The sequence below is a fragment of the Lonchura striata genome, chromosome 1 (genome assembly GCF_050655825.1).
Source record: "Lonchura striata isolate lonStrDom1 chromosome 1, ASM5065582v1, whole genome shotgun sequence".
NCBI classification, from domain to species: domain Eukaryota; kingdom Metazoa; phylum Chordata; class Aves; order Passeriformes; family Estrildidae; genus Lonchura; species Lonchura striata.
This window is the reverse complement of record NC_140703.1, coordinates 35889480-35913597: the sequence shown is the minus strand read 5'-3', so window position 1 is coordinate 35913597 and position 24118 is coordinate 35889480. Positions and strand designations below refer to the sequence as shown.

General features: G+C 36.8%; 1 protein-coding gene and 1 pseudogene across 4 annotated transcripts in view; both read left to right on the top strand.

Moving 5' to 3' along the window:
- Positions 1-24118, top strand: part of TENM4 (teneurin transmembrane protein 4) — a 1547070-nt gene that overhangs the window by 124539 nt on the left and 1398413 nt on the right. The window lies entirely within an intron of this gene.
- LOC110473572 (taste receptor type 2 member 40-like) lies at positions 16814-24087 on the top strand (annotated as a pseudogene).

Genomic DNA, 24118 nt, shown 5'->3' with positions numbered 1-24118 from the left:
TCACTTTTGCACCTTTAAAGTAAAGTTGGTTCAATTTCTTTGCTGTCTGGTACACTAGAGGTAAATGCACTGTAAACTGGCAGGTGCAAATGGACATGCTGAACATTGCACAGAACACCAGCAGACACTTCTCTGTGGTGGGACAGCTTCTCAGTAAAGGGGAATTTTGCTGACAGACCTTTCCAAACACTCCAATTTACTAGGCACTTGGCAAAAGGCATGTCCATGTATTTTCTACATAAATTAGCAATTTTAATGAGAACATAAAAATTAGAATTATAAAATTAGGCTACTACACAAACTACAATGTAGAGCTTTCATTTTTTGGTGTCTTCACTGTTTTTGTTTTCATTGGTTTATCCACAGAGATTTCTAAAATAGTCCATGTACTTCAGCTCTCTAGAAGTAAAAATAACACATGAAGATTTGAAAAGGTAATTCAAAAAAATAGATATTAACCTGTGTTTGGATAGTTTTTTTGTTCAATTTTATTCTGACATGCATGACCTGAAGACACTTTAGGATCAAAGGAAACTCTGCTGCAATAAAAGAGCTTTTGTTCAGTATGGTGATGTACTGATTTTGTTTGAATCCTGGCATCCAGATCATTTTTCTATTCTTTTTCTTTATACTCTAGGTCTCTATTTTGAATATGGAGTTTGTACCATTCACCTTTTAGACTTATCTACTGCTACATTAAAAGCAAGACTGGTTTTCACACTTCATTTTTCTAAACAATTACTCCCATGAGCATTAACTCTGGTAGAACAGTACTAAGGCAGAGAAAATACTCTGGATAATTGATGCATGGACTGAGACAGACCTAGCACATCATGCTGCATGCACAGTCCTCATATTACAGAGCAAAATGAAGGCCTGTGTGAGGCTACTAAAATAGGTTTCTTTCATGGAACCTGATTGTATTATTCTTTGTGTTGTATGATTCAGTTTGAACGAGAAAGGCAGGGTTTATGTAACCTGTTAGTCAATGTGACTGACGTAAGAAGCTTGGATGTGTGGTTCCTCTGGAACATTAAGGCTCTCTGTATGTGCATGGACAAATTGTCCCTTCTCTGAATCCAAGCAAGTTTCTGGCAGACATCCTGGGGACACTGGAACATGGTACAGTAGCATCCCTGGAGATCACACCACTCTGACACCCATCTCTCCTGGTTACATTTACAGACAGGTTCATGCCCTCTGAGGAGATCAAAGGTGACTGAATGTGGCAGGTCTATCTATTCTTTCTGCACTGGTAGCTATAGCCTCCTCCTTTAGCTGGCCAATTCCTTCAACATATCTTGGAGTCCAAACACAGCAAACAGCCAGGTCTCTTGATCTAGATGAACAGCAGAAATGAAATAGATTCATCTTAGAAGCCTTTAGGTGCTTAAATGGACCTCACATATCATGAAAGTCTCTTACTTGCAGTGGCTGATATCGGTGTAGAACTACAACCTATTAAAATAAAAGACTAATGTTTACATTGTAGAAACACAGAATTCTGATTTCTACCTGTGCATCTAAGCCAAACAGCTGCCTCAAAGTTTAAAAAAACCTTAAATTATATTTGCAAGCATTTTTTTCACTCTTTTGAAGCACCTCTGCACATAGTACAAAATGACAACTCAAGCAGTGCACTATGTTATAAACAGCTCTGCCCTACATACAGCAACTCTCTTCCATTTGGGAAGGAACAAAAGTTTATATTCGCTACATTAAAGCCTGTGTTGATTTACAGCCCTCTTTGATCAGATGATCAAAACCCACTTTAACACTGCTCACAGAACAACCTCACTCCTCTCACATGTATCATTCATAGCTGGCACAGATACTCAGCATGCCAGTGCTTCCTAGACTGTGATGCAGCCTTTGGCATCAAGGATCATAGTTTGCTATCTGAAGAAAATAATAACAAGGACAAAACCCTTTCTTGGGACTAATTGTGACAGCTCAGCCTGAGCACAAAGATCATGGTTTTTCCTCACAGTGCCTGAATTCAGGCTTAAGTAAAGATTTCAGGTGCTGGTCCTCAGGGTAGTATGGATTATTAACTATATAAAAACTTTTAATATAATTTTATAATACTAGAAGATAATAATATTCAGAGTAGAATTATAAAGAATAATCGTATGGAATTACAATGAGAAAATAAGCAGGAATAAAAGGGTATTAAATGAGCATAATGAAACAATAACAGACATAGTATTTATTGTAAAAGGATTACCACAGATACTTCAAAATTTTAGATATCTATTTTAAGTTGTTGTCTTTTACCTCATCATTCTAGGGTGCTTTATTTAAATGCTTTATTAAAATCACAAAACATGCTAAAATGTTGGTATTTTATGCATGTAAACATTATAAGCAATGACAATTAAAAAACAAACCAAAACAACAACCAACCAAAATCAACATACCTCCCTTCACCCCTCCAAAAAAAACCCCCCAAACAACTGAACAAACAAACCCTCCAACACCAAAACAAATATTTCCACTGAGACTTACCTCATGGATGAATTGCAGCAAAGTTGCATATAGTGTGAGTGAATAAATAAGTAAATAAATGTTTATGGGCTAAAGGTGTGACAAAGGAAGTCCATGCCCACCTGGCCACATTGGTTATCTCACTGAAGTCACCAGCACAGGTGCAGAACGTCAGGGAATGGCTGTAAGGACCTGTTTGTACATACTTTGTTGGCTTTCTCACAATCTCTGTTTTTGTGGCGTCACCAAGGATGTCCTCTGTTACTGATTATACATGCAGGGCATCCCCATGGTCATGGCCAAGAGCTCAGTGGCCCTTGAGGTATTTTAGCTGGCTCATGCCATAACTGTCCTGGAGGCACAGAAATGGCTCCTTGCACCCAGAGTAATGATGTCCCCTGCTCCCAGCTGTGACTGTGTGTGCCACATCTTGCTACTGAAAAAGTGGATCTTGATGGAAATTTCTGGATTGCAAACTTTCAGCTGGAGTGCACACACACAAAGCAGTGTGGGTAGAAATGGTTTGCAAAGTACAGATGGAAAATAAGCATTTTAATTAATGCTAACTTTTGTGTAGTTGGAGGAGATCCTTATGCTGTAGAAGTGATTCTATCCCATTTGGTCATGTAGAAGCTAATTCTGATGAATTCAGTAATTTTGCCAAAGAGAATTCATAGCAGTTTATTTTTACCCTGGTACTTTCTTGTAATTACTGCTGTTTGACAGCTGTTGTTCTCATGCAAATTTGACTATGTGGTGCATGAGTGTCTGTGAGGTGATAATAGCTGTGCAGATCATGCTTAAACAACACAAATAAGAGCAGACAATGCCATCAGATTTCTGAGCTGCAATGTGATTTAAAGTATTTGCCTACTGAATTTTGATTTCTGCATTGTAAACTACTTTCTTACTATAGTGTATCCCTGCTTCTAAACTATAGGTAGAACACAATTAAGGTTGCTGTTTTTCAAATCAAATTATTATTTCAAGAAATAATAGAGTATTACCACTAGAAATTATTTGCAGTAAATAAGAGCATTATTTTTTCAACAGCTTAGTTCTATGTTCTACAGAAACACCCAGTTTCAATACTTGAAAGCTCTTTCCTAATGTCCAATCTAAACCTCCCCTGGTACAGCTTCCACAGTCAGCTGCTGAAAAACCTGTCCCTGTTAGCAAAATCCTGGCTTCCCTTGTCACCCTGTGACTCTTGCTTCTCTTGCTGAGATGAACTGGTATTTTCAGCTAGGTGAACCAGCAGAGCTGGCACGGAATTAGCAATTCTTAGTATTTCTGAGTGTTCGACTACACTTTGTGGGGTAATTACTTTCAGAAATGCCAGTTCAGCACAGGCAGCAACAAGCAGAAAAAGAAATGCAGATTTTCCCAGCAGGGACAGCTGGGGCTGCTGATTAAGGATGGATGAATCTGTTTGGGAAAACAAATCTGCCTAAGCCACAATTCTGCAAAACTTTTGTATTAATTCCTGTGTTTGTCAAAATGTTTGTCTCCCTTCCAGGCAGAGGCCTGTGATTTTTTTTTCTTGTTTGTTTTGTATTGTTCCTTTGTTGTTGCCGCCATACAGTTTTATTCCAAGAGCTATAGTCTGGTGACTGAAAAATGTTAAATTATTTGTCTGGTCACATTCATGGAGATTCTCTAATAGTGTTGTTCTCTGATAGCATCTTTGGCAACCCCACACAGCATCTCTCATGAGCAGCAGTAAATGTCATGCCACAGAGAATTACGGTATGCAGCGAACCAGCAGGGAGATTTAGAAACTGCCAACAGCCTACATTGTTTTCTTTTGCATATCTTTATCAAAGACCCTATTAGTGTCTTTTATCTTAGAAAAAATACAGTTGTATATTGGGATGCTGAAAACAGAAGACTGCCCAAATGATTTTGAGGGGGAAAAAAAAAGCCACAACTAACCAGCCTGCCAAATGCAGCAGGAGTTAGTGAAAACTATATTGGTACAGCTCATAGAGGTAATTGCTTTTGTGTCACACAAAAAGATCCAGTGACTATTCCTGAAAATCTGGGGATACCTTGCTTCACCATGTTCAGTATTTGGAAATTGATGTGCCATCCATCATGCAGAATCCTCACTAGTGTAGGACATCTATGTTAATGTATATATTGATTTCTGGTAATACTCCCCACTAGCCTCACAACTTATGAAGCACTTTTGTATCACAGCAGATCTAAAAGGTGATTACAGAAGAGAATGAAAACAGTGAGTCCAAGCCAAACAAGACAAAATACTATTTCATTACCTGAATGGAACAGTTTGGAAGAAATATCTCACATTGCTATATTTGTAGTGGACAGTAAAATGTTTTTAATAATATTGCCTCTGATTTAAGGGTGATTCTAACCAGTTATCATGATAAAATATTTTCAGGCAATGAGCTTCTCTGTCATCTGGGTTTTCCCATCAACTTTGGCAGATAAGGATTGCTCAAAGCCCATATAACCTTCTTTGTTTTTTTTTTTTCTTTTTGAGGGATAATGTAGTATAGGCAGATTGCTTAATGCACTAATGAAAGAGATTCTAGAGGTGTAACTAGAAGCTAGTGCCTTCAGAAATTATATTTAACAGATGCAAAGAAAAGACACTTCCCTAATGTGCAGGATTATGCTGAATCAGAGCCCTGATTGAAGGAAGCACTTCAAATGCCCACCTTAATGTAAATTCAGAATTCTTTGTATGGGAAGAATGGTGACCAGCTCCTGACACAGCATTTCCCACAAACAGGGAAACAGGAGATCTCTCTGCTTGTTTTATAACCATCTGTTAAATGGAAGATAAAAGGAAAGGACCTGTTAACTCAGCCAAAATGAGAGTCAGAACCTAGCAATCACACTAAGTTTGTGTGACACTCCCCTCTGTACCTCCAGGTTATCAGTTACTCACATTAGCACTTTTCTTCTCAACCCTTGTTATGCCTCCCATTTCCCAATGAGTTTCTTACATGGCAAATATCATTACCCATCTGCCCCCATGTTGATTGAGGCAAGGGCACTGCTGATTTCTGTAATAATCAAATCCCATGGCAGAAGTCCTGACTGTATGAATTCATATATAAATAGTTGTGCTGGAGAGCAGCACAGAAACTTGGTCTCTTCTTGTCAACTGGAGCCAAAATGAACCTAGCTTAACTAGATATCACAAAGAGACAGAATTAATAAACTTTTATTTCCAATATGTATATAAAAAAGGATATGTTCTAAACCCAAGCAAACCAAAACAAAACCTAAAAAAACAACTGAAAATGCTGCAGAAAATGAAGTCAAGCCTGCAGTACCTGGATGGAGAGAAGAATGAGAACAGGTCACTAGGAGGCAAGGTCGTATCAGATAAGAGGATGAATGTTCCCCTGGGAGGCAGTGAAATATGGGGACAAGAACATGCCAGCATAGGAAAGGACACTTAAAAATAACAGGGCAGACTAGTGAAGTACAGCAGAATGACAAATTGGGTTTTACTGTCCTCAGTCATCAAACTGACCTTCTGGTTCATCCAGAAAATGGAGGGGTGTGGAACAGGAGCATGTAGCTGCTATGACTCGATAAGCAATGCCAACTGTAAAAGTCAGACCCAAGCTTTTCCTGAATGAAGGAGATGTGATGGAACCATACCCATAATAAAGGTGCAGAAGGGTAGTGGGGATGGGAGGGAAATAAATATAATAAAATGGCTATCTGGGTTTTAAACAAGCCTCTGGAATTGTTGTATCTATAGCTTAAATCCGAACTGCTTCCAGTGTCTCACAAAACAACTCTGGAAGATCTCAGTCCATAAATTTTTACTTGATTCAAATCTCTGTCTCTCAAATACACACTGAAAAGTTACCCCTTAAATCACTGTCTGTCTAAGAGTGACAGAAAGAAGTGGAGAAACTGCATTTCTGTAACTTCTAATACAAGTTTGTTCAATTGAAGCTGATATTAAGCTTCTGAATTGGTGAAATAACACTGTTTTAAAACATTTAGAATTAAGCTTTTAAATCTGAACCCCATATTTAACTTTGATTACAGAATAAATGTAAGTAGAATAGATAAAAGATGAATCTGGGATAACAGATAGCTAAGGGTTAGGTTTTAAACATTTAAAAGCTTCCATACAAGGACTGTTATTTTTAATCCATCCAGAATGTGAACACATTGGCCTAAGCTGCTTAGTACACACAGATGGATTCTTGGCCCTACAGCAAAATAACCAAAATGACCTGGTGTCTCCACACAGAGCAGATTGGCTGGATCTACAGCACAGAGCATCTTTCTTGTCTGGGGGCCAGGAGACCTTAAGACAAAATAGTTAATTGGTGCCTGAAGTTGTTTATGAAACACTATGAGGATTATGTTGCAGCCTGCCAGAAGTGTGCTGTTGTGTATTTGTGTGGTACAGTTGTGTCCATCTGTGTGTCCATGTGCTGGGGATGTAAAGAGCAGCTCAGTTTCACCCTCTCTTCTCGCAGACCCTGCCCAGCCCTGCTCCCAGCTGCACCACACAGGAGCTGCCTCTGGTGCTCATCTCAGTGCTTTCACTGAGCTGATTTAATTTGCTAGGTTTGCAGAATGCACATACTTGTTTTGGAGTGTAAATTTTCTGTCAGTTGAGTGAAAAAAAATCCCCATGATGGGGAACTAGCTGGGCACTAGCTCTGGCATAAGCAAACCAGTATCATCTGATAGAAACAGGATAAATCCTTCTCTGCCATGGGGAAACATTGCATAGTCTCATATGCATCTGAACACTGAATTGTACTCTTATTCTACTTTTTTATTAATAAATCACTGATGTGTAATCTATGTGTGCTAAGACAATCTCAACAATCAGACCTGTCCAGCCATAAAAACTAATTACAAGTTTTGATATTCAGAATTTGAAAAAAATCTCTCAATAATTTCAGGGTATTCCTACTTTCTTCTCATCCAAAATATTAGTAATCTTTAAAAGTTGAAGTATGGAAAAAGAAAATCTGCAGCAAAGATCCTGGAGTTTTAAAGCTCCTTCTTTCCCAGTGAAAGTTATGGATTTAGACAGATGTGCATAGTAATGCTAAATGCAAAATAGTTGAACACTGTTAGAAATAGCATCTAAAGCAAGAATGAGGTGTTCTGTAATAAAAACAATAATTGGGTCTGAATTGAATAACTAATTGCCATTTCTGAAATGAAATTTATTCTCTTGTTTACTACACTGTAAACCAAGAACAATTCTACTGTATTTTACTGTGCTAGTCATACAACTGAATCAGAATTTGAGCTTCTGTTTTATTGCTGGATATGAAGTGCAATGAGTTGAAACAGCAGTGTGAATCTTTCTGAATGAACAGAATTGTTTCATTTAGGAGGCTATTCTGAAGCCAATAAAATTGTAGTTGGAACTAATTTTGTCCATATGCTATATGGGACAAAATTTCTCTTACTGGTGTGCATGTACTTGCAGCCTTTGGCACAATGGGATTAAACTGTTTTCTGGGATTCGGATCATGTTCATTTCCTAATCTAAATAGAATCCATCAGGGAATCATAGAATGCCAGGTTGGAAGGGGACATGAAGGATTATCTGACCCAACCTTCCTTGGCAAAAGCAAAACCACAAGTCTAGACAAGAAGGCTCAGCACTCTGTTCAGCTAAATCTTCAAAGTGTCCAGCATTTGGGAATGCACCTCTTACTTAAGCATATTCCAATGGCTGAATCTTCTCACTGTGAAAAATGTTCCTCTAGTGTAAACCAGAATCTCCCCAGGAGTAACTTGTAGCTCTCATCTATTTCATGGCACTCCTTGTAAAAGGAAATCTTTAAAGACAGTCTGTAAATACTGGATCATGGTGACAAGGTCTCCTCTAAGTCTTGTTTTCTCAAGGCTAAACAAAGCTGTTCTCTCAGCCTTTCCTCACATGGAAGACTTTTCAGTCCTTGGATAATCATTTTGGTTCTTCTCTGGACCCTCTCCAGTTCACGCTTGCTGCTTCCTTTTTTTTTTTTTTTTTTTTTTTTTTTTTTTTTTTTTTAAATAATAAAGGGTATAGAGGGGACAAAATTTAATTTCCGGGTGTGGTCTGGAAAGCACTGAGCAGAGTGGTGCAATGATTTCTTTATATCTGCTGCTGAAGCACTCTGATGCAACCTAGGATCCTGTTGGTTCTCTTTACTGTAGCAGTACCCTATTTACTTATATGGAGTTCATGTTCATCAGAACCTCCTGGTCCCTTTCTACAGAGCTTCTCCCCAGCCAGGTATATATCCCAGCCTTGCTGAATTCCTATATTATGTTTTACAAGGTGAAAGACCTTATACTTGTTAAACTTCATAAGCTTCTCTTTAGTCCACTCTTCCAGCCTATCTTGCAGCGTAACTGTGCCTTCTGAAATTCTCCCTTTCCCACAGATATAATTATCTGTAATTATAGATGTAGCATTGGGATTGTATTTTTTAGTTGGACATAACTGAAACCATGATTTATCATAATTTTAAAACTGTTAAAAGATATCATGTGTCAGGTTAAGACAGTAGCGTTATTTCAGTCACATTATTTGGGACCCAAGTTCTGCCTTTGCAATTACCTCTCCTTGATAGCCAGCAGAGAGCTGAGGGAAGGTTGCACAAACTGGGGAAATATAAATTCTACTTGCTCCTATTACTCTCCTAGACATTAAACTTTTACAGGAATTATGTGAACCAGAAATGGTTTTTATGTATTTAGGTAACACCCAATTGATTTCATTCCTATGTGCTTGTCTGTTCATCCTTTGAATCCATGCAGACTTTTCTTGCAGATATATCTTATGACAAGGAGTTCCACATCTTCCCTCTGTGTTATGTGGAAAATCACCTTATTTTGCTTGCTTAACTTCTCTTTCGTCTGATGTCACTTATTTTGTGTACTGGAAGAGACAATAAATCACCAACCCCACTGATCTTCATATAAGAGTTTTTTATGCACCCACAAATTATAACCTCCACAATTGTCTATTCTCCCTTGCTGAAGAGTTCAGTTAATAATTCATTTTATGGAAGCATGACTGTAACTGTCCCAGGAAAAGTCCATATGCAGAAATTAATTTCCAACTGGATAAACTGATCCTGTGTTTTTTGGATTTTAACATAAAACATAGGGGGAAAATGTGCAAGATTTTTTGTAATTTTGAATGTTTCAAGTCAGTCCTAGGAAGGCACCCTCATTTGTCTCCATCCTTCCCTGGGAATAATGCAATTTTTTGCTCTATGAATAGAATAAGCAGATGTGTCATTGTGCTGAGAACTTTCTCAAGCGTTTGTCAGCTTTCTAATTCATGCGTCATTCGCTCCTAGCTCTAGTAATCACACAACGAAACATTTCATGATTGTGAAGTTAAAAAGCTGATAGGACACTGAGAAATAATATCTGGACACAGTTATCTTGGGTTTTATTGTACTGTGCTACCCCAAGCAAATGATCCCAGTAATGTGGTGTCTGCTTACTGCAAAATAAGTGACTGAAGTGTTTATTTTTTTATTTTCTTTACATTTGGAATCCAAACTAAAAACCTGAGTGAACCCAGCCTCAGCACTGTACAAAGACTGTAACTCAGATGGGTGTACATAAAAAGAAAATATTATCAAGAAACACACTTTTGCTTTCTTCATACTGCTTATGAAGAGGGACTCCAATGTGAATTTTTCCAATAACAGTCTCTCTCTGCTGGAGTCAATGTTAGTAAGCCATGAAAATCAGGATTAATTTAAATCTGCATCACAGGTGCAGGGTATTGAAAAAGGGATTTGTAGTTGGCTGTCAAAATGGCACAGTGGCTATACAAACACAAGTGAACCCAACATCAGTCAGTGTGGGGCTGTTTGCCAATGGTGCTGAAGTGGTGATGGCCTGAAAAAAGCCTTATGGTCTTAATACTTATATGTACTAAAAGGCACATTTACATTAAAGTTATAGCTTTGGCAAAAGTAAGCCCTTAAAATTTTTTAATGAAAAAATTATTTATTTGGGGTTGCTTATGCAGCATCCTGATGTCAAATTCTTTAATGATATCATCACATCACATAACATTTTCACTGAGTGCTTCTATTTGATAGATTCATTGCAACAGGAATCATAGATTTAAATTTTCTTAATTTTAACTATAATATAAAGACTACAACATCATTCCTAAAAGAATGTCAAAGACCATTTCTTTTAAGTGTAAAATATATGAAGCGGTTTACATTAAACTAGTTCACCTGAACATTAAAAAGTATTGTCATGAGGCAGGGTTTTTTTTTACATTTAAGAAAGGGATTTAATTCATTGATATGTTTCCTTTCTTCAGTCCACCACTGCAGTGTAAGATTAAAGTAATTTTTAGCACTTTATACTTAATTTCTTTTAAATTATGCTATTTTTATCACTTCCTACTGCTTTTTTCATTATTCAGGGATAAACAGAGAGTGAAGGAAGGCAGCTGAAGTGGGAGTGGAAATGAAAAGAGGGGTTCTGTTTCATGTACTTTATCTACGCAAACTGTGATTAAGTAAAGTAACCTAACTCATAACAAAAATCCATTATGAGGATTGTGCTTATCTTTGGGTGCCGGTAGTTTATAAGCAATCGTAAGACAAGGTGTACAATAAAAAGAATGTAATGACAAGAGATAGCTTTTAAAAATGCTATTTCCAAACTGGGGACATGAAATTGACAACTGCTGGTGATGGCAGGGTATCTGAAATGTAATGCAAGATAAAGAAACGACTTAAAATGTATGCTCCAATATACAAGTCTGTCACCTGTGTAAGAAATGTGTATTTATTCTTTGGATGAAGCTAAGCACAAATTGTAAGTGCTGAGTCTAGTGCAAGGATCACTGCATGAAGTTTCACTGTAGTCTCTGACAACTTTGTGAACAGGAAAATCCAGTGGTGTGGAAAGGCATGCACTAACCATGAAATGTAATGGATATGGAAAATAAGAGGCCTTTACTTGCAGCTATGGTTTGGGAAAAGACAAACTAGAAGCAGCTGTCTGACCTTTCAGCCTTGTTAAGGACATATGAAAAACAATTCCTATTTCAACAAGAGTTGTTTAAGCCAAAGAAAAAAAGCACCCTTTGAGAAGGGGAAAGAAGAAAAGAACATTTCCTGAATCCACAGAGAAGCTGGACCAGTTGAGAATACTGTCCTATAATTTTTCAACTTTTAGTGTGCAATTTTAACATTTTCCTTATTAGAGGAAACCAGATTCACAGTCTTTAATGGTATTTGTTTTGCAGAGAAATCTGGCTCAATAAAGCATTCCATTCCTTTGGACATATTGACTCTCTTAATAACAGAAACAACATGATCAGAGGAGGTCTACAAACATTTCACACTTCATGTGGTATAAGCCATAAACTTATCTTTACAAATACTGCCTTGAATTAATGGACATTTATATTAATCTCCTTTTGACCATGGCAAGGAGCAACTGATAATCATTACTAGCTTGTAGCTGTTGCTTGCTCCTTTCTTTTAGGATGTGTGTGCATTCTTACCTCTTTAAAAATAAAGTTGGGTCTTCCTTTTCATGTGTTTTACATGGTTTGATCTTCTTGACCCTTTGAATTTCAGAGGATTCTTTCCATTACCTGAGTCTGTTGGGGTTTGCATTTTGACAGTCATTTGTAAAAGAAACAATAAAGAATTTTGTGTTACTGAAATTAACAGTACATTATCTCCAGTACAGTAAGGACAGCAGCATGACAACTTGCAAATTAATGGTAAAATAGATTATCACCCTTTCACACTCATTTTTGAAATATTTTGCAACATTATTTCTTTGTACAATACAAAGTCTGGAATGTGTTAAACAGCAGCATAATTTATTGCTATTTTCCACAGATGGGATATTTTATTGAGGTTCACAAGCCTTCTATACCTTGTCAAACACATGAGGAATACTTGATAAACCATTTTTAAAAGTGTTGCAGATGCTATCAGCCATTAGTAGAATCAAAAGTGCTGATTCTGGCCATGTTTGTTAAGACAGATGTTGATGGCTCTGCTATACAATCTTTGCAAGCTTTCTTTTGTAGGTCAGTTTGTGCATCCTTTACAAGATGCATTCTCCCGTGGTACTTTTGCTCAATTATCTTAGTATAAGGATCTTAATACTAGTTGTACTTCACTGTCTTATACTGGTGCTTAGAGGTTTCCATCAGAGATGGACTTTACGATACAATAAATGTTGTGTGCAATTTACTACAGGTTGTAAAGAGCTTATTTGCTAAGGACATCATGATGTAGAGGTGAACAAATGTCATGAGGCTCTTGTAACCACTTACACCACCAGAATTCAATTGACTATCATTGTTTGGAAAGCAGTGTCCTTCCTCTAATACAAAATAAAACATTTTTCTTTTTCTTTTTTTTTTCTATCACATGGGATAAGCAAACAATAATAAATTATTCTCACATCCTTGTCTCTTTTCATGAGGAAATGGAATCTTTGTGATCTAGGCAATATTCATTCTTTGTTTCTTGAATTGTTTTGCAAATCCTGTAATTCCGGTTTTATAGAATTACACACTAGTCATGAGCAAATGGTCAACACTTGCCAAACAAAATCATAGTATCATTCAGATGTAGGTTAAAAATTGAAATTCTGTGATTTTTCTCTCTGGATATAATCTCAAAATAAAATTCCAGAATTACATCTAGGTATTATTCTTTTGTCTTTAGACAGGAGACAGGAGGAAGACAATAGGATCCCATCACTGAGTTATTGCAGAATTATAGAATTATTTGAGTTAAGAGAGTCTTTAAAAGACCACCTAGTGCAAACCCCCACTTCCATGGGCAGGGACACCTTCCAGCAGATCAGGCTGCTCAAAGCTCTATCTAGCCTGACCCTGAGCACATCCAGGGATGGGGACACCCCAACCTCTTTGGACAGCCTGTTCCAGTGCCTCACTGCAATCCCAGGAAAGAACTTCTTTGTAATATCTAAACTAAATATATCCTATTTTTGTTAAAAGCCATTACCCCTTGTCCTATGACAAGCCACATCCTTGTCAAAAGTCCCTGTCTAACTCTCTTTAGTGACTTTAGACATTGAAAGGTGCTGTACAGACTCCCTGAAACCTGTGCATCTCTAACACATTGAGTTTTGGTTCTTTCTTTTGTTTTCTGAGTGTGCCAGAGCTATCACATTATAAAGTCTTAAATTTTTAAATTTTATCTGCATTTTGGTTGGTGCTCATGATGACCCCAAATGATATATTGCAGCATGAGAGCTGAATGAGGATATTGAAGGGTGGTGGCAGTCTGAGTATCTGTCACATCACACCAGCCAGTTCTTCAAAAAATAGTAGCAACAAATTTAAGAGAAGAAATTGCATGCTATAATTTCTTCTATCCTCAATGATGCCATAGGCAATTTTCACTAAAATTTGTGGAGCTGTGACCATAGTTGGATGATTCATTAGCAACATTTCCAAGGCATGCATTTTTCTGAACAATATCAGAAATAAATCTTTCAGGATTGTATTAATGCACTTCTTGCTCACAGTAAAATACCAAAATATCAACCAGATACTACTAACTGGTGCATTGTGGATCTTGTATAAGCTGAACAGGCTCACAAGATTTGAGCTTCACAAGATTTAGAAGCTGCTTGTTCTGCTGCAAAAATTTCTCTGCTACTTCAACAGTTAAAACCCTTATATGGATTGTGTGAAACATTACTGTTGATAATTGGAATGTATGAATCAAAGGAGGAAAGTTGCTATCTGTGAGCTGAACCCGACTTCTCTGGGTCTTCTTTCTTCTCATAAAGTGAGATTTATGTTTCAAGGGAAATTGTTGAATTCAGACACTTTAGTCTTTATAATTTGTGTCATGCTAACATTGTACTGTGATTATTTTTAAGAATCCAGTCTGCTTTACTTTGTGGCTCAATTGCTTTTATTAATTCACTCAAGTGCTCTCTCAGAGGGTAAGTTCAAGGAAGTCGGATATATTTTAGGATCCCTTGTGTCTTTTCTGCCAGATAAATCTGGCCTGACCATGATGATTTACTCTGTAGTCCAAATGGAGGTCTGCTAATGAGCATAAATGTGACAACCCTAACTGTGAGGTCAGGAAAGAGCAATAAGGGGAATGAGCACTTTCAAGAATCTGCATACTAGGGGATGAAATGATGATCATTTCCAGTCTGGAGCCAGCGTCAGGTGTGGTCAAGTTGCAGCGACACACAAACCAACCTTTTTTATCTTCATCCCTGCTGGTGTGTGCCACCATCATCCATGAGTGAACTCATCCTCTGGAAAACCCTTGGAGATCATAGCAGTTTGTTGTGGAGCTGCTGAGTTACTGAGGCACAAAGCAAGAGAAAATTTAGAAGCCATTCCTGAGAGCAGAGCATATTAGACTGAGGTCCCTGACAGAGCACTGAGGCTCTTTCCTTTACCTGAGCTGAGGATTAAATACCACCAGGGTGCATAGGTCGAGTGTCAGCTACTTTCTGAAGAAGTTCGTGGGAGTTCACCATGGTGGAATGTTCTTTTGTAGGAATATTACTTTGTTCTCAGTAAATTGTTCCCACTTACAGGAAAATCAAACAAGCAGGTAAAGCTCAGATATGGTTGTCTTTCAAATTCTAGTTTTTGATACAAAGATAGAACAGAATTTTGTAGCTGTTGGAACCTCTGGGAATTTGCTTCAGTCATGCACTTTTCTAGAATGTATTTTCTGGTTTAGATTCTCCCACTTCATAATTGCAGTGCTGTATTTCATAGGTACGTAAAAATGAAGTGTTACTTTCAGGTTCCCTTGAGTAACTTTAAAACTACATTTTTGAAGTAACTGACTACTATAGTTATGTAATGCATATTTTGTATGCAAGAAGCTCTAGGCATATAGCTTTAAAATACACAGTAGCCATTGAGTTAGACTTTATGAATTTTTTTTCCTTAATAAGATGTGTCTTTTCCACTCTTCAATACTTCTGGTAAAGAATGTTAAAAAAATAAGCATGTCAATGTTTTCTTAGTTTAAATTTGTTTGCTTGTTTTATTCATTTAGACTTTTTAAATCTGAAACTTATATACAGTGTTTTGTAAATATGTCTCAATTATTTTTTTACAATTTGCAGTGCTGTGATGCCAAAATTATGTTCATTCTTTAGAGACAAAAGCTCTTAATTTTGAGATTACAAGGACCTAAAATGAAATCTAAGTTTAATGCAATTTTGATTGACAGAAACAAAAACTATGAAGAATTTAAGTCTAGATTTTAATTTCGATAGGTTAATGAATACCTATTAACTTGTGGTCTTAGAAATTCAACAAAAACTTGAAGCATGAAAGTATTGATAAGTAAATCCAATTGACAATTCTTGCCATGCCCAGATTAGAAACTCAATCTATCTTTTACTTTGAAAGATTTTACTCTGTCAAGAAATGAACTCCAGAAATATATATCAACTTTCCCACAAAATAAGTAAATATTTTGCTGCCAAATAAAATTTCGGACTGTTTGCAGTGGCCTAACTATGTCAGCTGCTTCTCACTCTGTAGTCACAGTCCTCATTGTATTTAATATTTCTCTATTTCAAGAAATAATATATTGATAATATAAATTTTCCAATACTGTATTCATAACTTGGATTCATGCATCCAGGACTGAGAAGGTGAAATCACACTGTTCTCTAAACTGGACATATTTGTTTATAAATAAAGACTAATGCAGGATGCAGATCAGTGAGGCCCACCTCTATTCTGGACTGTGCTCATTTACAGCCTCACACAAAGACATGAATGAAGATGGATGACACATTTTCAGTCTATAAAGCAGAACGGGTCTAAATTCAGTATCAAACTGCATAGCAAGCTGGTGAGATAGAAGCTGAGAGAGCCAAACAGCTGCAGAGGGTGGGGTTTTTAACAGGGTTCTGCTAGGTGGATTGCCCTACTTGACTAGTCTGTCCTCTGCACATCAGATACTATCATCTTTTGATCCCATATATGTGACTACATATAAGAAGTGGTCAGCTAAATGCAGCAATAATCCTTGGATAAAGACAGCCTTGTTGTCTGGAGTGCTCCTCTGTGAATAGGGCTGGAGGCTGTCTAATTTTCTTCTTGTTAAAGTGGTTGCAACTAATTGGTCTAGTTATAATTTATAAACCTTAAATGCAGCCTGAAAGATACGTGTTACAATATAAGATGCCTTTGATGAGATATACTGGTGCCTCTTTTGGGTTTCATGTTGCATCCTCCTCCACACTGTCAGGTGCTGCTATAACCAGAGAGCCACTGAGCTTTCTGTCACTCTAGACAAGAATGTAAACAGTTGGACACAAGATGGGTCGGTTAATACAGCTGGCTGTTTCACACCCCTAAGAAAAAGCATAGCCAAATCTTATGCATGTAGAAGGTTAGAGTTAATTATTAAATCTTTCTCTAATTTGTACATTCAGGAAAAACATCAATAATTTCTCACTGTCATTTCCAGATGTCATTTTGTTCCTAGATATAAGGTGAGCAGGCAGTAGCTGGGACTAGTCACATACCTTCAGAACTGCTCAACTTCCTGCACAGCTACACAGGCCAATCAGGCAGAAGTGACCAAAGCAACAAGAAGTTGCCACCACTTCTTATTGTTTCAATAAGCATTGTAGCTATTGAAGTTGTTATTGGATTTATTGGAAATGGATTTTTTACAACTGTTCATATCATTAATTGGATCAAAAGCAAAAAAAAAAAAAATATCTTCTGCTGATATGATTCTAATCTTTCTGAGCACATCAAGATTTATCTTGCAGGTGATGGTCCTGATGCACATCCACAGTCTCTACTTTGCAGATGTGTTTAAATTGGCTTCAGTGTATAAGGACTTTGATGTGGTGGGGATGTTTGTAAACCATAGCAGCTTGTGGTTCAGTACCTGGCTCTATGTCCTGTACTGTACAAAAATAATCAATATTGCCCACTGGCTGCTGCTGCAAATCAAGCGCAGAATAGCTGAGATAGTCCCATGGCTTCTTCTAGGATCGCTGGTGATCTCTTCTATGACTTCTCTTCCTTTACTATGGATTACACCCAGCCCTTACCTATGCAGCTTAACAGGGAACTGCAGAGAAAATAGCACAGCTCATATCATGGACTGAGAGAGATCATCTCTCTCCTTGCTGCTTCTTTACTTTCTAGGTTGCTTTTTCCCTCTAGTACTCTCCGTGGTGACCTCAGCTCTGTTAATTACTTCTCTGGGGAAACACAGAAAAACGATCCAATGTTATGCAGATACTTTCAGGGATGCTATGATAGAGGTTTACCTAACTGCTATTAAATCCATTATTTCTTCCTTAATCCTGTATCTTTCCAGTTTTGTAGTTCAAATTCTGCTGATACTGTCAACATCTCAAAGTAAAGATGTGAAAGTTGCAGCATCCTTAGTTGTAGCTGGGGCATTTCCTTCCATGCACTCAATTATCCTGATCATAGTCAATTCAAAACTGAATTTGGCATTTAGGAACCTTTGCCTGCATTTTAAATGCCATTTGGAAGATAAGCCTCCAAGTCCCAGGCTTGAGAGAAACACTTTTCAGTAAGAGATATGAAATCAAGACTCATATGTATTGTTTCACTGGTTTTTTTTTTCTTAAATGATAACTTTCATCTTGCAGAGATTTCTGTGACTAGTCCTCCTTCGTGTTTCAGACCACCTGAAATAATGTGCATTTTTGCCTTATTTGTGCACCACTCCAGCTCCTGCTATCCTGCTTAATACAGAATGAGAACCAAAATGTATTGAATGAGAATAATGTACTTAAATAAGAAATCAGTTTTAGATTGCTTTGTGATTTCAGATTATCAGTTTAAGACTGAAAGTTTTATGACCTGTTTGAATTGAAGAAAATGAGGACTAAAACAGACAAGAATGTACAGAGATCACAAGTATAATCTCTCAAGTAAAGGATTTTTTACCTGAGAAGGTTAAAATTTGACTAAAAACATGTTGTGCAAGTCATAACTGGTGTTACATGGAAAAAGACTGTACTTTCAAACTGGAAAAGCCAACTGGATTATAACATGAGGGAAAATTAAGATTTGGAAACATACAGCAAACTGATATAATCAAATTGCATTCTGAATGAGGTTTATTTGTTTTAGGATTCCAGTATATCTGTAACAAGATAGTGATTAAATACCTATTTATAAATGGATAATTTTGTTTGAAATATATGTTATGCATATTTGTTTTTTCCTTGAAATTGGATTACCCGGATGGTGATTACACTGTAACATGATGTAGGTACATAGAACTACCTCTAGAAAATCTCACTCTTGTTGAGTTGACCATTCTGATCATAGATTTGCCTTTATTGTCATGATTTGTTATTGCTTTGAGCAACATTACTATGAGTTGTTTCTATGGCTGTTTTCTTTTAAAATTTTATATTACTATGAAGTTTCACATGAGGTTGATGAAATATATTTAACAAATCCTATCATGTTTTATCAAATAATGTGCTTGATAAATCTGTTCTAAAGTTCTCAGCTTATAAATTACTGTGGTGAGAGTTTCAGTCCCACCTATAAAATTAATGAGCAGAATGATTCACTTATTCTTGGAGTTAAGTGGCCTCAGTCTTTGAAACACAAGAGTAATCAGTTTATCAAATTCTTTGAAAAAAAATGACTGTTTAACATTATTAGATAAAGAGTGATAAATGATACATTTATACCACATATAAATGGTTTTAATTGGTACCTTAAAATATTTTTGAGAATGAGCTATGTGTTAATAGAAGACATAAGAGGATGTCTGTGTGATATGAAATGATATGATTATTAGCACATGTAAACCAGGGGTTCAGACTTCAAAGCATAAGGGAGAGTCATTAATTTCACAAACACAGCATTTGGAGGCACAGTATGTTGTACTGTAAAACTAAAGCTTCTGTAATGTCCACTACTGTGGTGCTGAATCAAGAAGGACACAAAAGTCCCTAGAGAGAAGCAGGTGGGAAATATAATGCTCATGTCACAGCAGCACTCTGCTCTGCCAACATGGACCAGGGTCAGAACAGCCACACAGCGACAGCTCTTCCAGCTGGCAACTTTGGGAAAAAAAAGTGTCCTGTAAAAAATGAGTTGGTCTGAGACTGGTTTATTGAGGGGTGATTGGTAGGGGTATTTGGTTTTTTAAGCTGATCATTTCCCCAGTGAGCTCCAAACCGTTTTCTAAAGACAGTCTGAAGTAAAGGGACCAGAGCCAAAGATGATAACAGCCTTTGCTTAGCTTCTTCACCTTCAAGAGAGGGAGATCTGAGGCAGGAACAATCATTAATACTATCCTCCAGTCCTTGAAGGGCAAGAGGACAAAGCTGAAGGACTTGACGTCTTTATGTTGTATTGATGAAAGTTTTGTTACACACAGCATAGAGTGAGATAGATGGGTACATCGATTAGAATTTTAAATGACTGGATTGGTAAATAAATTATTAGTTTTGTCCTTTTCCATTCCATCCTTCCCTCAAGCTTCAATTTATTTTCATGACTTCTTCCACAGTATATACAGATTTCTATTTGTTTTTTGATCTTACCCTGGTCTTTGGATTTCATCCTATCCCACCCTAAAATAATCTTCTGTATTCTCTTCGGATCTAGCCTGCTCTTTCAGATACATTTTAAAAAAGATTTCTCATTATTATTTTACAAAAAAACATCACTCACCAAATTACAGTAGATTTATTTCTATATCTAGTTTATTCCAGAAAGCAGATCAATAAACCCAATGAATGTTTTGGCAATTATTATTTGTGCCCCCAAAAATCATAAGAATAATGTCATTGAGATTTCATTGTCTAAGAAGTGTTTATATGATTGACAATAAGACTGAGTTCACCAGTACGTTTCTCCTGGAACTTTTCAAGTTACATGAAATGGGGACAACATGAATGGGAGAATACTGTCTGCAGATTGTATAAGGCCAGAAATTGTGGCAGGACCAGAATCATTACAAGTATGAAGAAAAATAGTGATTAGTGCAGTTGTTCATACCAGTTGCATGAAAAACCAGCGTTGTCTTCATTGTCTTCTCCAATTTTTTTTTTTTTTTAGTGCCATTGTGCTTGCTTTTTTTGGGTCAGAATTTATCACAATTCTGTGTCCAGGAAAACCAGTATTTTGCTGTATTTTTGTATTTTGCTGCAGAAATTAAGGGACTTTTAATTTCAATCTCAGTAGCATGTTCATGAAGCTGGCAAGCTTCTCACTATCAGTCTTTCGGCATGTGAATCAGAAAGAACTACCACAGACATTCTGAGTTTCAACTGCCGGTCTGCTTTGTCATGCCTTTCCTTTTGCCTGCATTGTTCAGAGGCTCTACTGACCAAATCAGTAGCAGGATGCTGGGTATGAGCTCTGCTATTTCTAACATACTGCCTGTCCTCTGCTAGCCATGCAGCCATCCTTGCCCAGTTTGCTGCTCTCCATGATGTAATTTCCTCTCTGCTAGGTACACAAACCAGCACTGCCAGCCCTGTGGATCCCAGGACAGATGTTCTCATAAATGCCACTAAAACTCCAATCTTCACTTTTGCTGGTTTTCTAGCAGTAATCAGGAAGCTTTTCACCTTCTTTGATTCTGACAGCACAACAGTGCTAATTTATTCTGAATAATTTTGGGTAATTTGAAAAGTAAAATGTGTCAATGGAAATGCCACACTGTACCTATCTTTTCTTGAAATATGACTTCCCACCTTCGTGCAAGGTCTGGAGAAAAGTTTTCCCTCCTGTTGGAGTTTATAATAGGATTATAACCTGGGATTACTTTTATTCCTATTTATTTATTGTCTTCTCTATCGTAATACTCAGCCTTCATTTAATTAATGTCACAAGGACAGTTTCTCCAATGTTACAAAATACTCCTGAAGGCTAATCTGTCTTCCCCTCAATATTTCTTATCCTGTTTGTTCCTCATTTGAGGATATCTGGGTGGGAGGTCACTAGAGCTTAGTTAAGTGTATAAATAATGTTCCATATAAATCTTCATAGAGACATGAGTTTTAAGGTTTATTTTAAAAAATTCTATATATATTAATGTGAAAATAGCTTTGAATATTTGTAAATATTAAAAATCTAAATTAGGCTCATGTTAATATAATTTCTAAGATTTATTATTTTCAAAGTGCCATTTCTCTCTCACAATACCTATGTTTTTGCAAGGAGCCAAAATTTACATTGACCAAAATACTCATAATGAATATCAGTTACATCAGAGAAAAGCATAGACCATCTTGAAACCAGAGTTTCTGATGCTCATAAGCTTTTCAGTGGTCAGAGGGTTTTTCACTCCTAAAATTTTTCTTGTTCCCACATTGAAAGGAGATAAATCCTTCTCAAATATTCAGCCTGTGTGTGAAAAGACAGGGATCTTTTATCATCAGAAATCAGAGTAGTAATATGAGTGGTGGCTACAGTGGGGTTTAATTGGGCTTTTGAGAGGAGAGGAAAGTGAAAGTCTCACAGATCCATGGGATTTACTTTGGCTGGTCTCTTTTCCCAGTAGAGGTAAACAAACTGGTAAACAAAGTGGGGCAGCAATGCAGACTTCCAAAGCTGCTATTGCTGAACTGAGATCCATGCACTGAATGCTCCACTGCAAAACAGTTCTTTTTCTGCCACAGGAAAAGTAGATGCAAAGTGCTAAACAGGAACAATGACTTGACATCATCATTTCTTAATTGCCTCTTGGGGAGAAGGGGTGAAATTAAACCCTCTCTGGCCTTTAGGCACTCAGATGTGATATTCTGATGAGATTAAGATGGATGATACAATTCATAAATTTAAAAAGTGATTGGTAGGTAATTATATTCTATTTTTTATCTTCTTCCACCCCCTTTGCCTGTGTCATATTTGAATTCAATTATTTCTCATTTTGTATCTTTTATTTTTTCCTTCTCCTTTGAATACTTCTTTTTCTTTTCCTTTTTAGAAAAAAACATTAATTCTACATTTATCACTCATATTTCTTGCCACTTCCTCTAAAAATCCCACTATTTTTGCTGCTGTTTCTGCTGTTATTGCAAATATATACCAATGAAATCAAGATGGGTTAATTCACATATTTACTATAATAAACAAACATTTCAATGCACCTTATTGGTTTTGTCAGACACATACTTCTTTTGTGATAATATTGCAAATAAAATTTCTCCCTTTCCTTATGAAGGCATTTAGGAAAAAAAAAAAAATCAAACCCAACAAACAAGATTCCACACTGCTGATACCCGGAGATAGGTGAAGCTTCACTTTGAAATCTCACTTTAGTCAGTTCTGCTTTGTTCTTTCCCTGCCATTTGCTTTCTCTCACTCCCGTGTGGATCCCTTTTTTTTTTACATACTGTTATTTTCTTTCTCATTTTTCCCTGTGTCCTTTAAGGTCCTTCTAAAGTCTTTACTTCCTCTGTTTAGTTTTAGTCATCACCTTTCAATCCCTCAAACACTTGTTCATTTCTATGTTTACACTATTTGTTTCCCTTCCAGAGTAGAGATGAATATCCAAATATTTTCATTGGTTAGGATTGAGATAAGAAGGAAAAAGAGGAAATAGAATGTAGCTGCACATATGCAAATAGCAAAGTGGAAAACACCAACTTCAAATTGGAAAACACTGAGTTCAAAATACTGCATGTGTAAATTGTATGTTCAGGACTAAAAATTATTTGAGATATTTGCATCCTGAGAAACATCAGAAAGAAAGTATATATTCATAAACTTGCTCACTCTCTTAAAGAAGAAAACAGAAATCTGTCTATTGCAATTAATTCTCACCAACAGATCAGAAGAAAATCAGGGTTTTTTTCCTGAGGAACTTCTCAATCTCCTCCAAGAAACACATAGAACAGGAACTATGAATAGGTATTTGTTGAGCTCATTTGATAAATCATAAGAAGCACAGCATGAGCTTTATACAGGTGTTCAACCAACAGAGGTTCAGACCCCTAACATAACATGTTGATATAATTTGAGTTTCAAAGGTCACAGATATAATATTTCTCTCGTTTGAGGTACCCATACCTTTCTTCAGGGATCTGAACCAGTGTTTTTGCACACGTAGAGAAATACATCTGACCAGTTTGAATAAATAAGTACCTATATCTCAATTAAATTCAGTTCAAAAGGGGAAATGACATAGTATAAGAACTACATCATTCTTAAGTCATGTTTGGACTAGAGCAGCAGCCAGTCTCCTTTTTCATTGCTTTTTTACAAATGGGTGAGCTTGTGCATTTTTCTTGTGCCATGGCTCTATTGAGGCAGGGAAAGGGAGAAAATTTCTCAGAAATATCCCCCGGAAAAGGTTATTCTGAGATATAATATCTCTTGGCTTCAATTCCCTGATGCTGTGAAGAGCTAGTCTTAGGTCCCCTGTCTTTTGGCTCTTACAAAGCAAGTCTGTGCTTATTTCAAAAGACAGCTCCAAAGCACATTCTGTCTAAAGAGAGTTTGGCTTTTGGAAAGTGAATGACAACTCAAACTTTGTATTGGATTTGAAATTGGGTGAACACAATAAAAACTCATAACATACATAGGCAGTGGACCAAGGGACTGGGAAGAAGGAGAAGGTTTGTTAATGATCCATGATGAGTCAACCCAAAC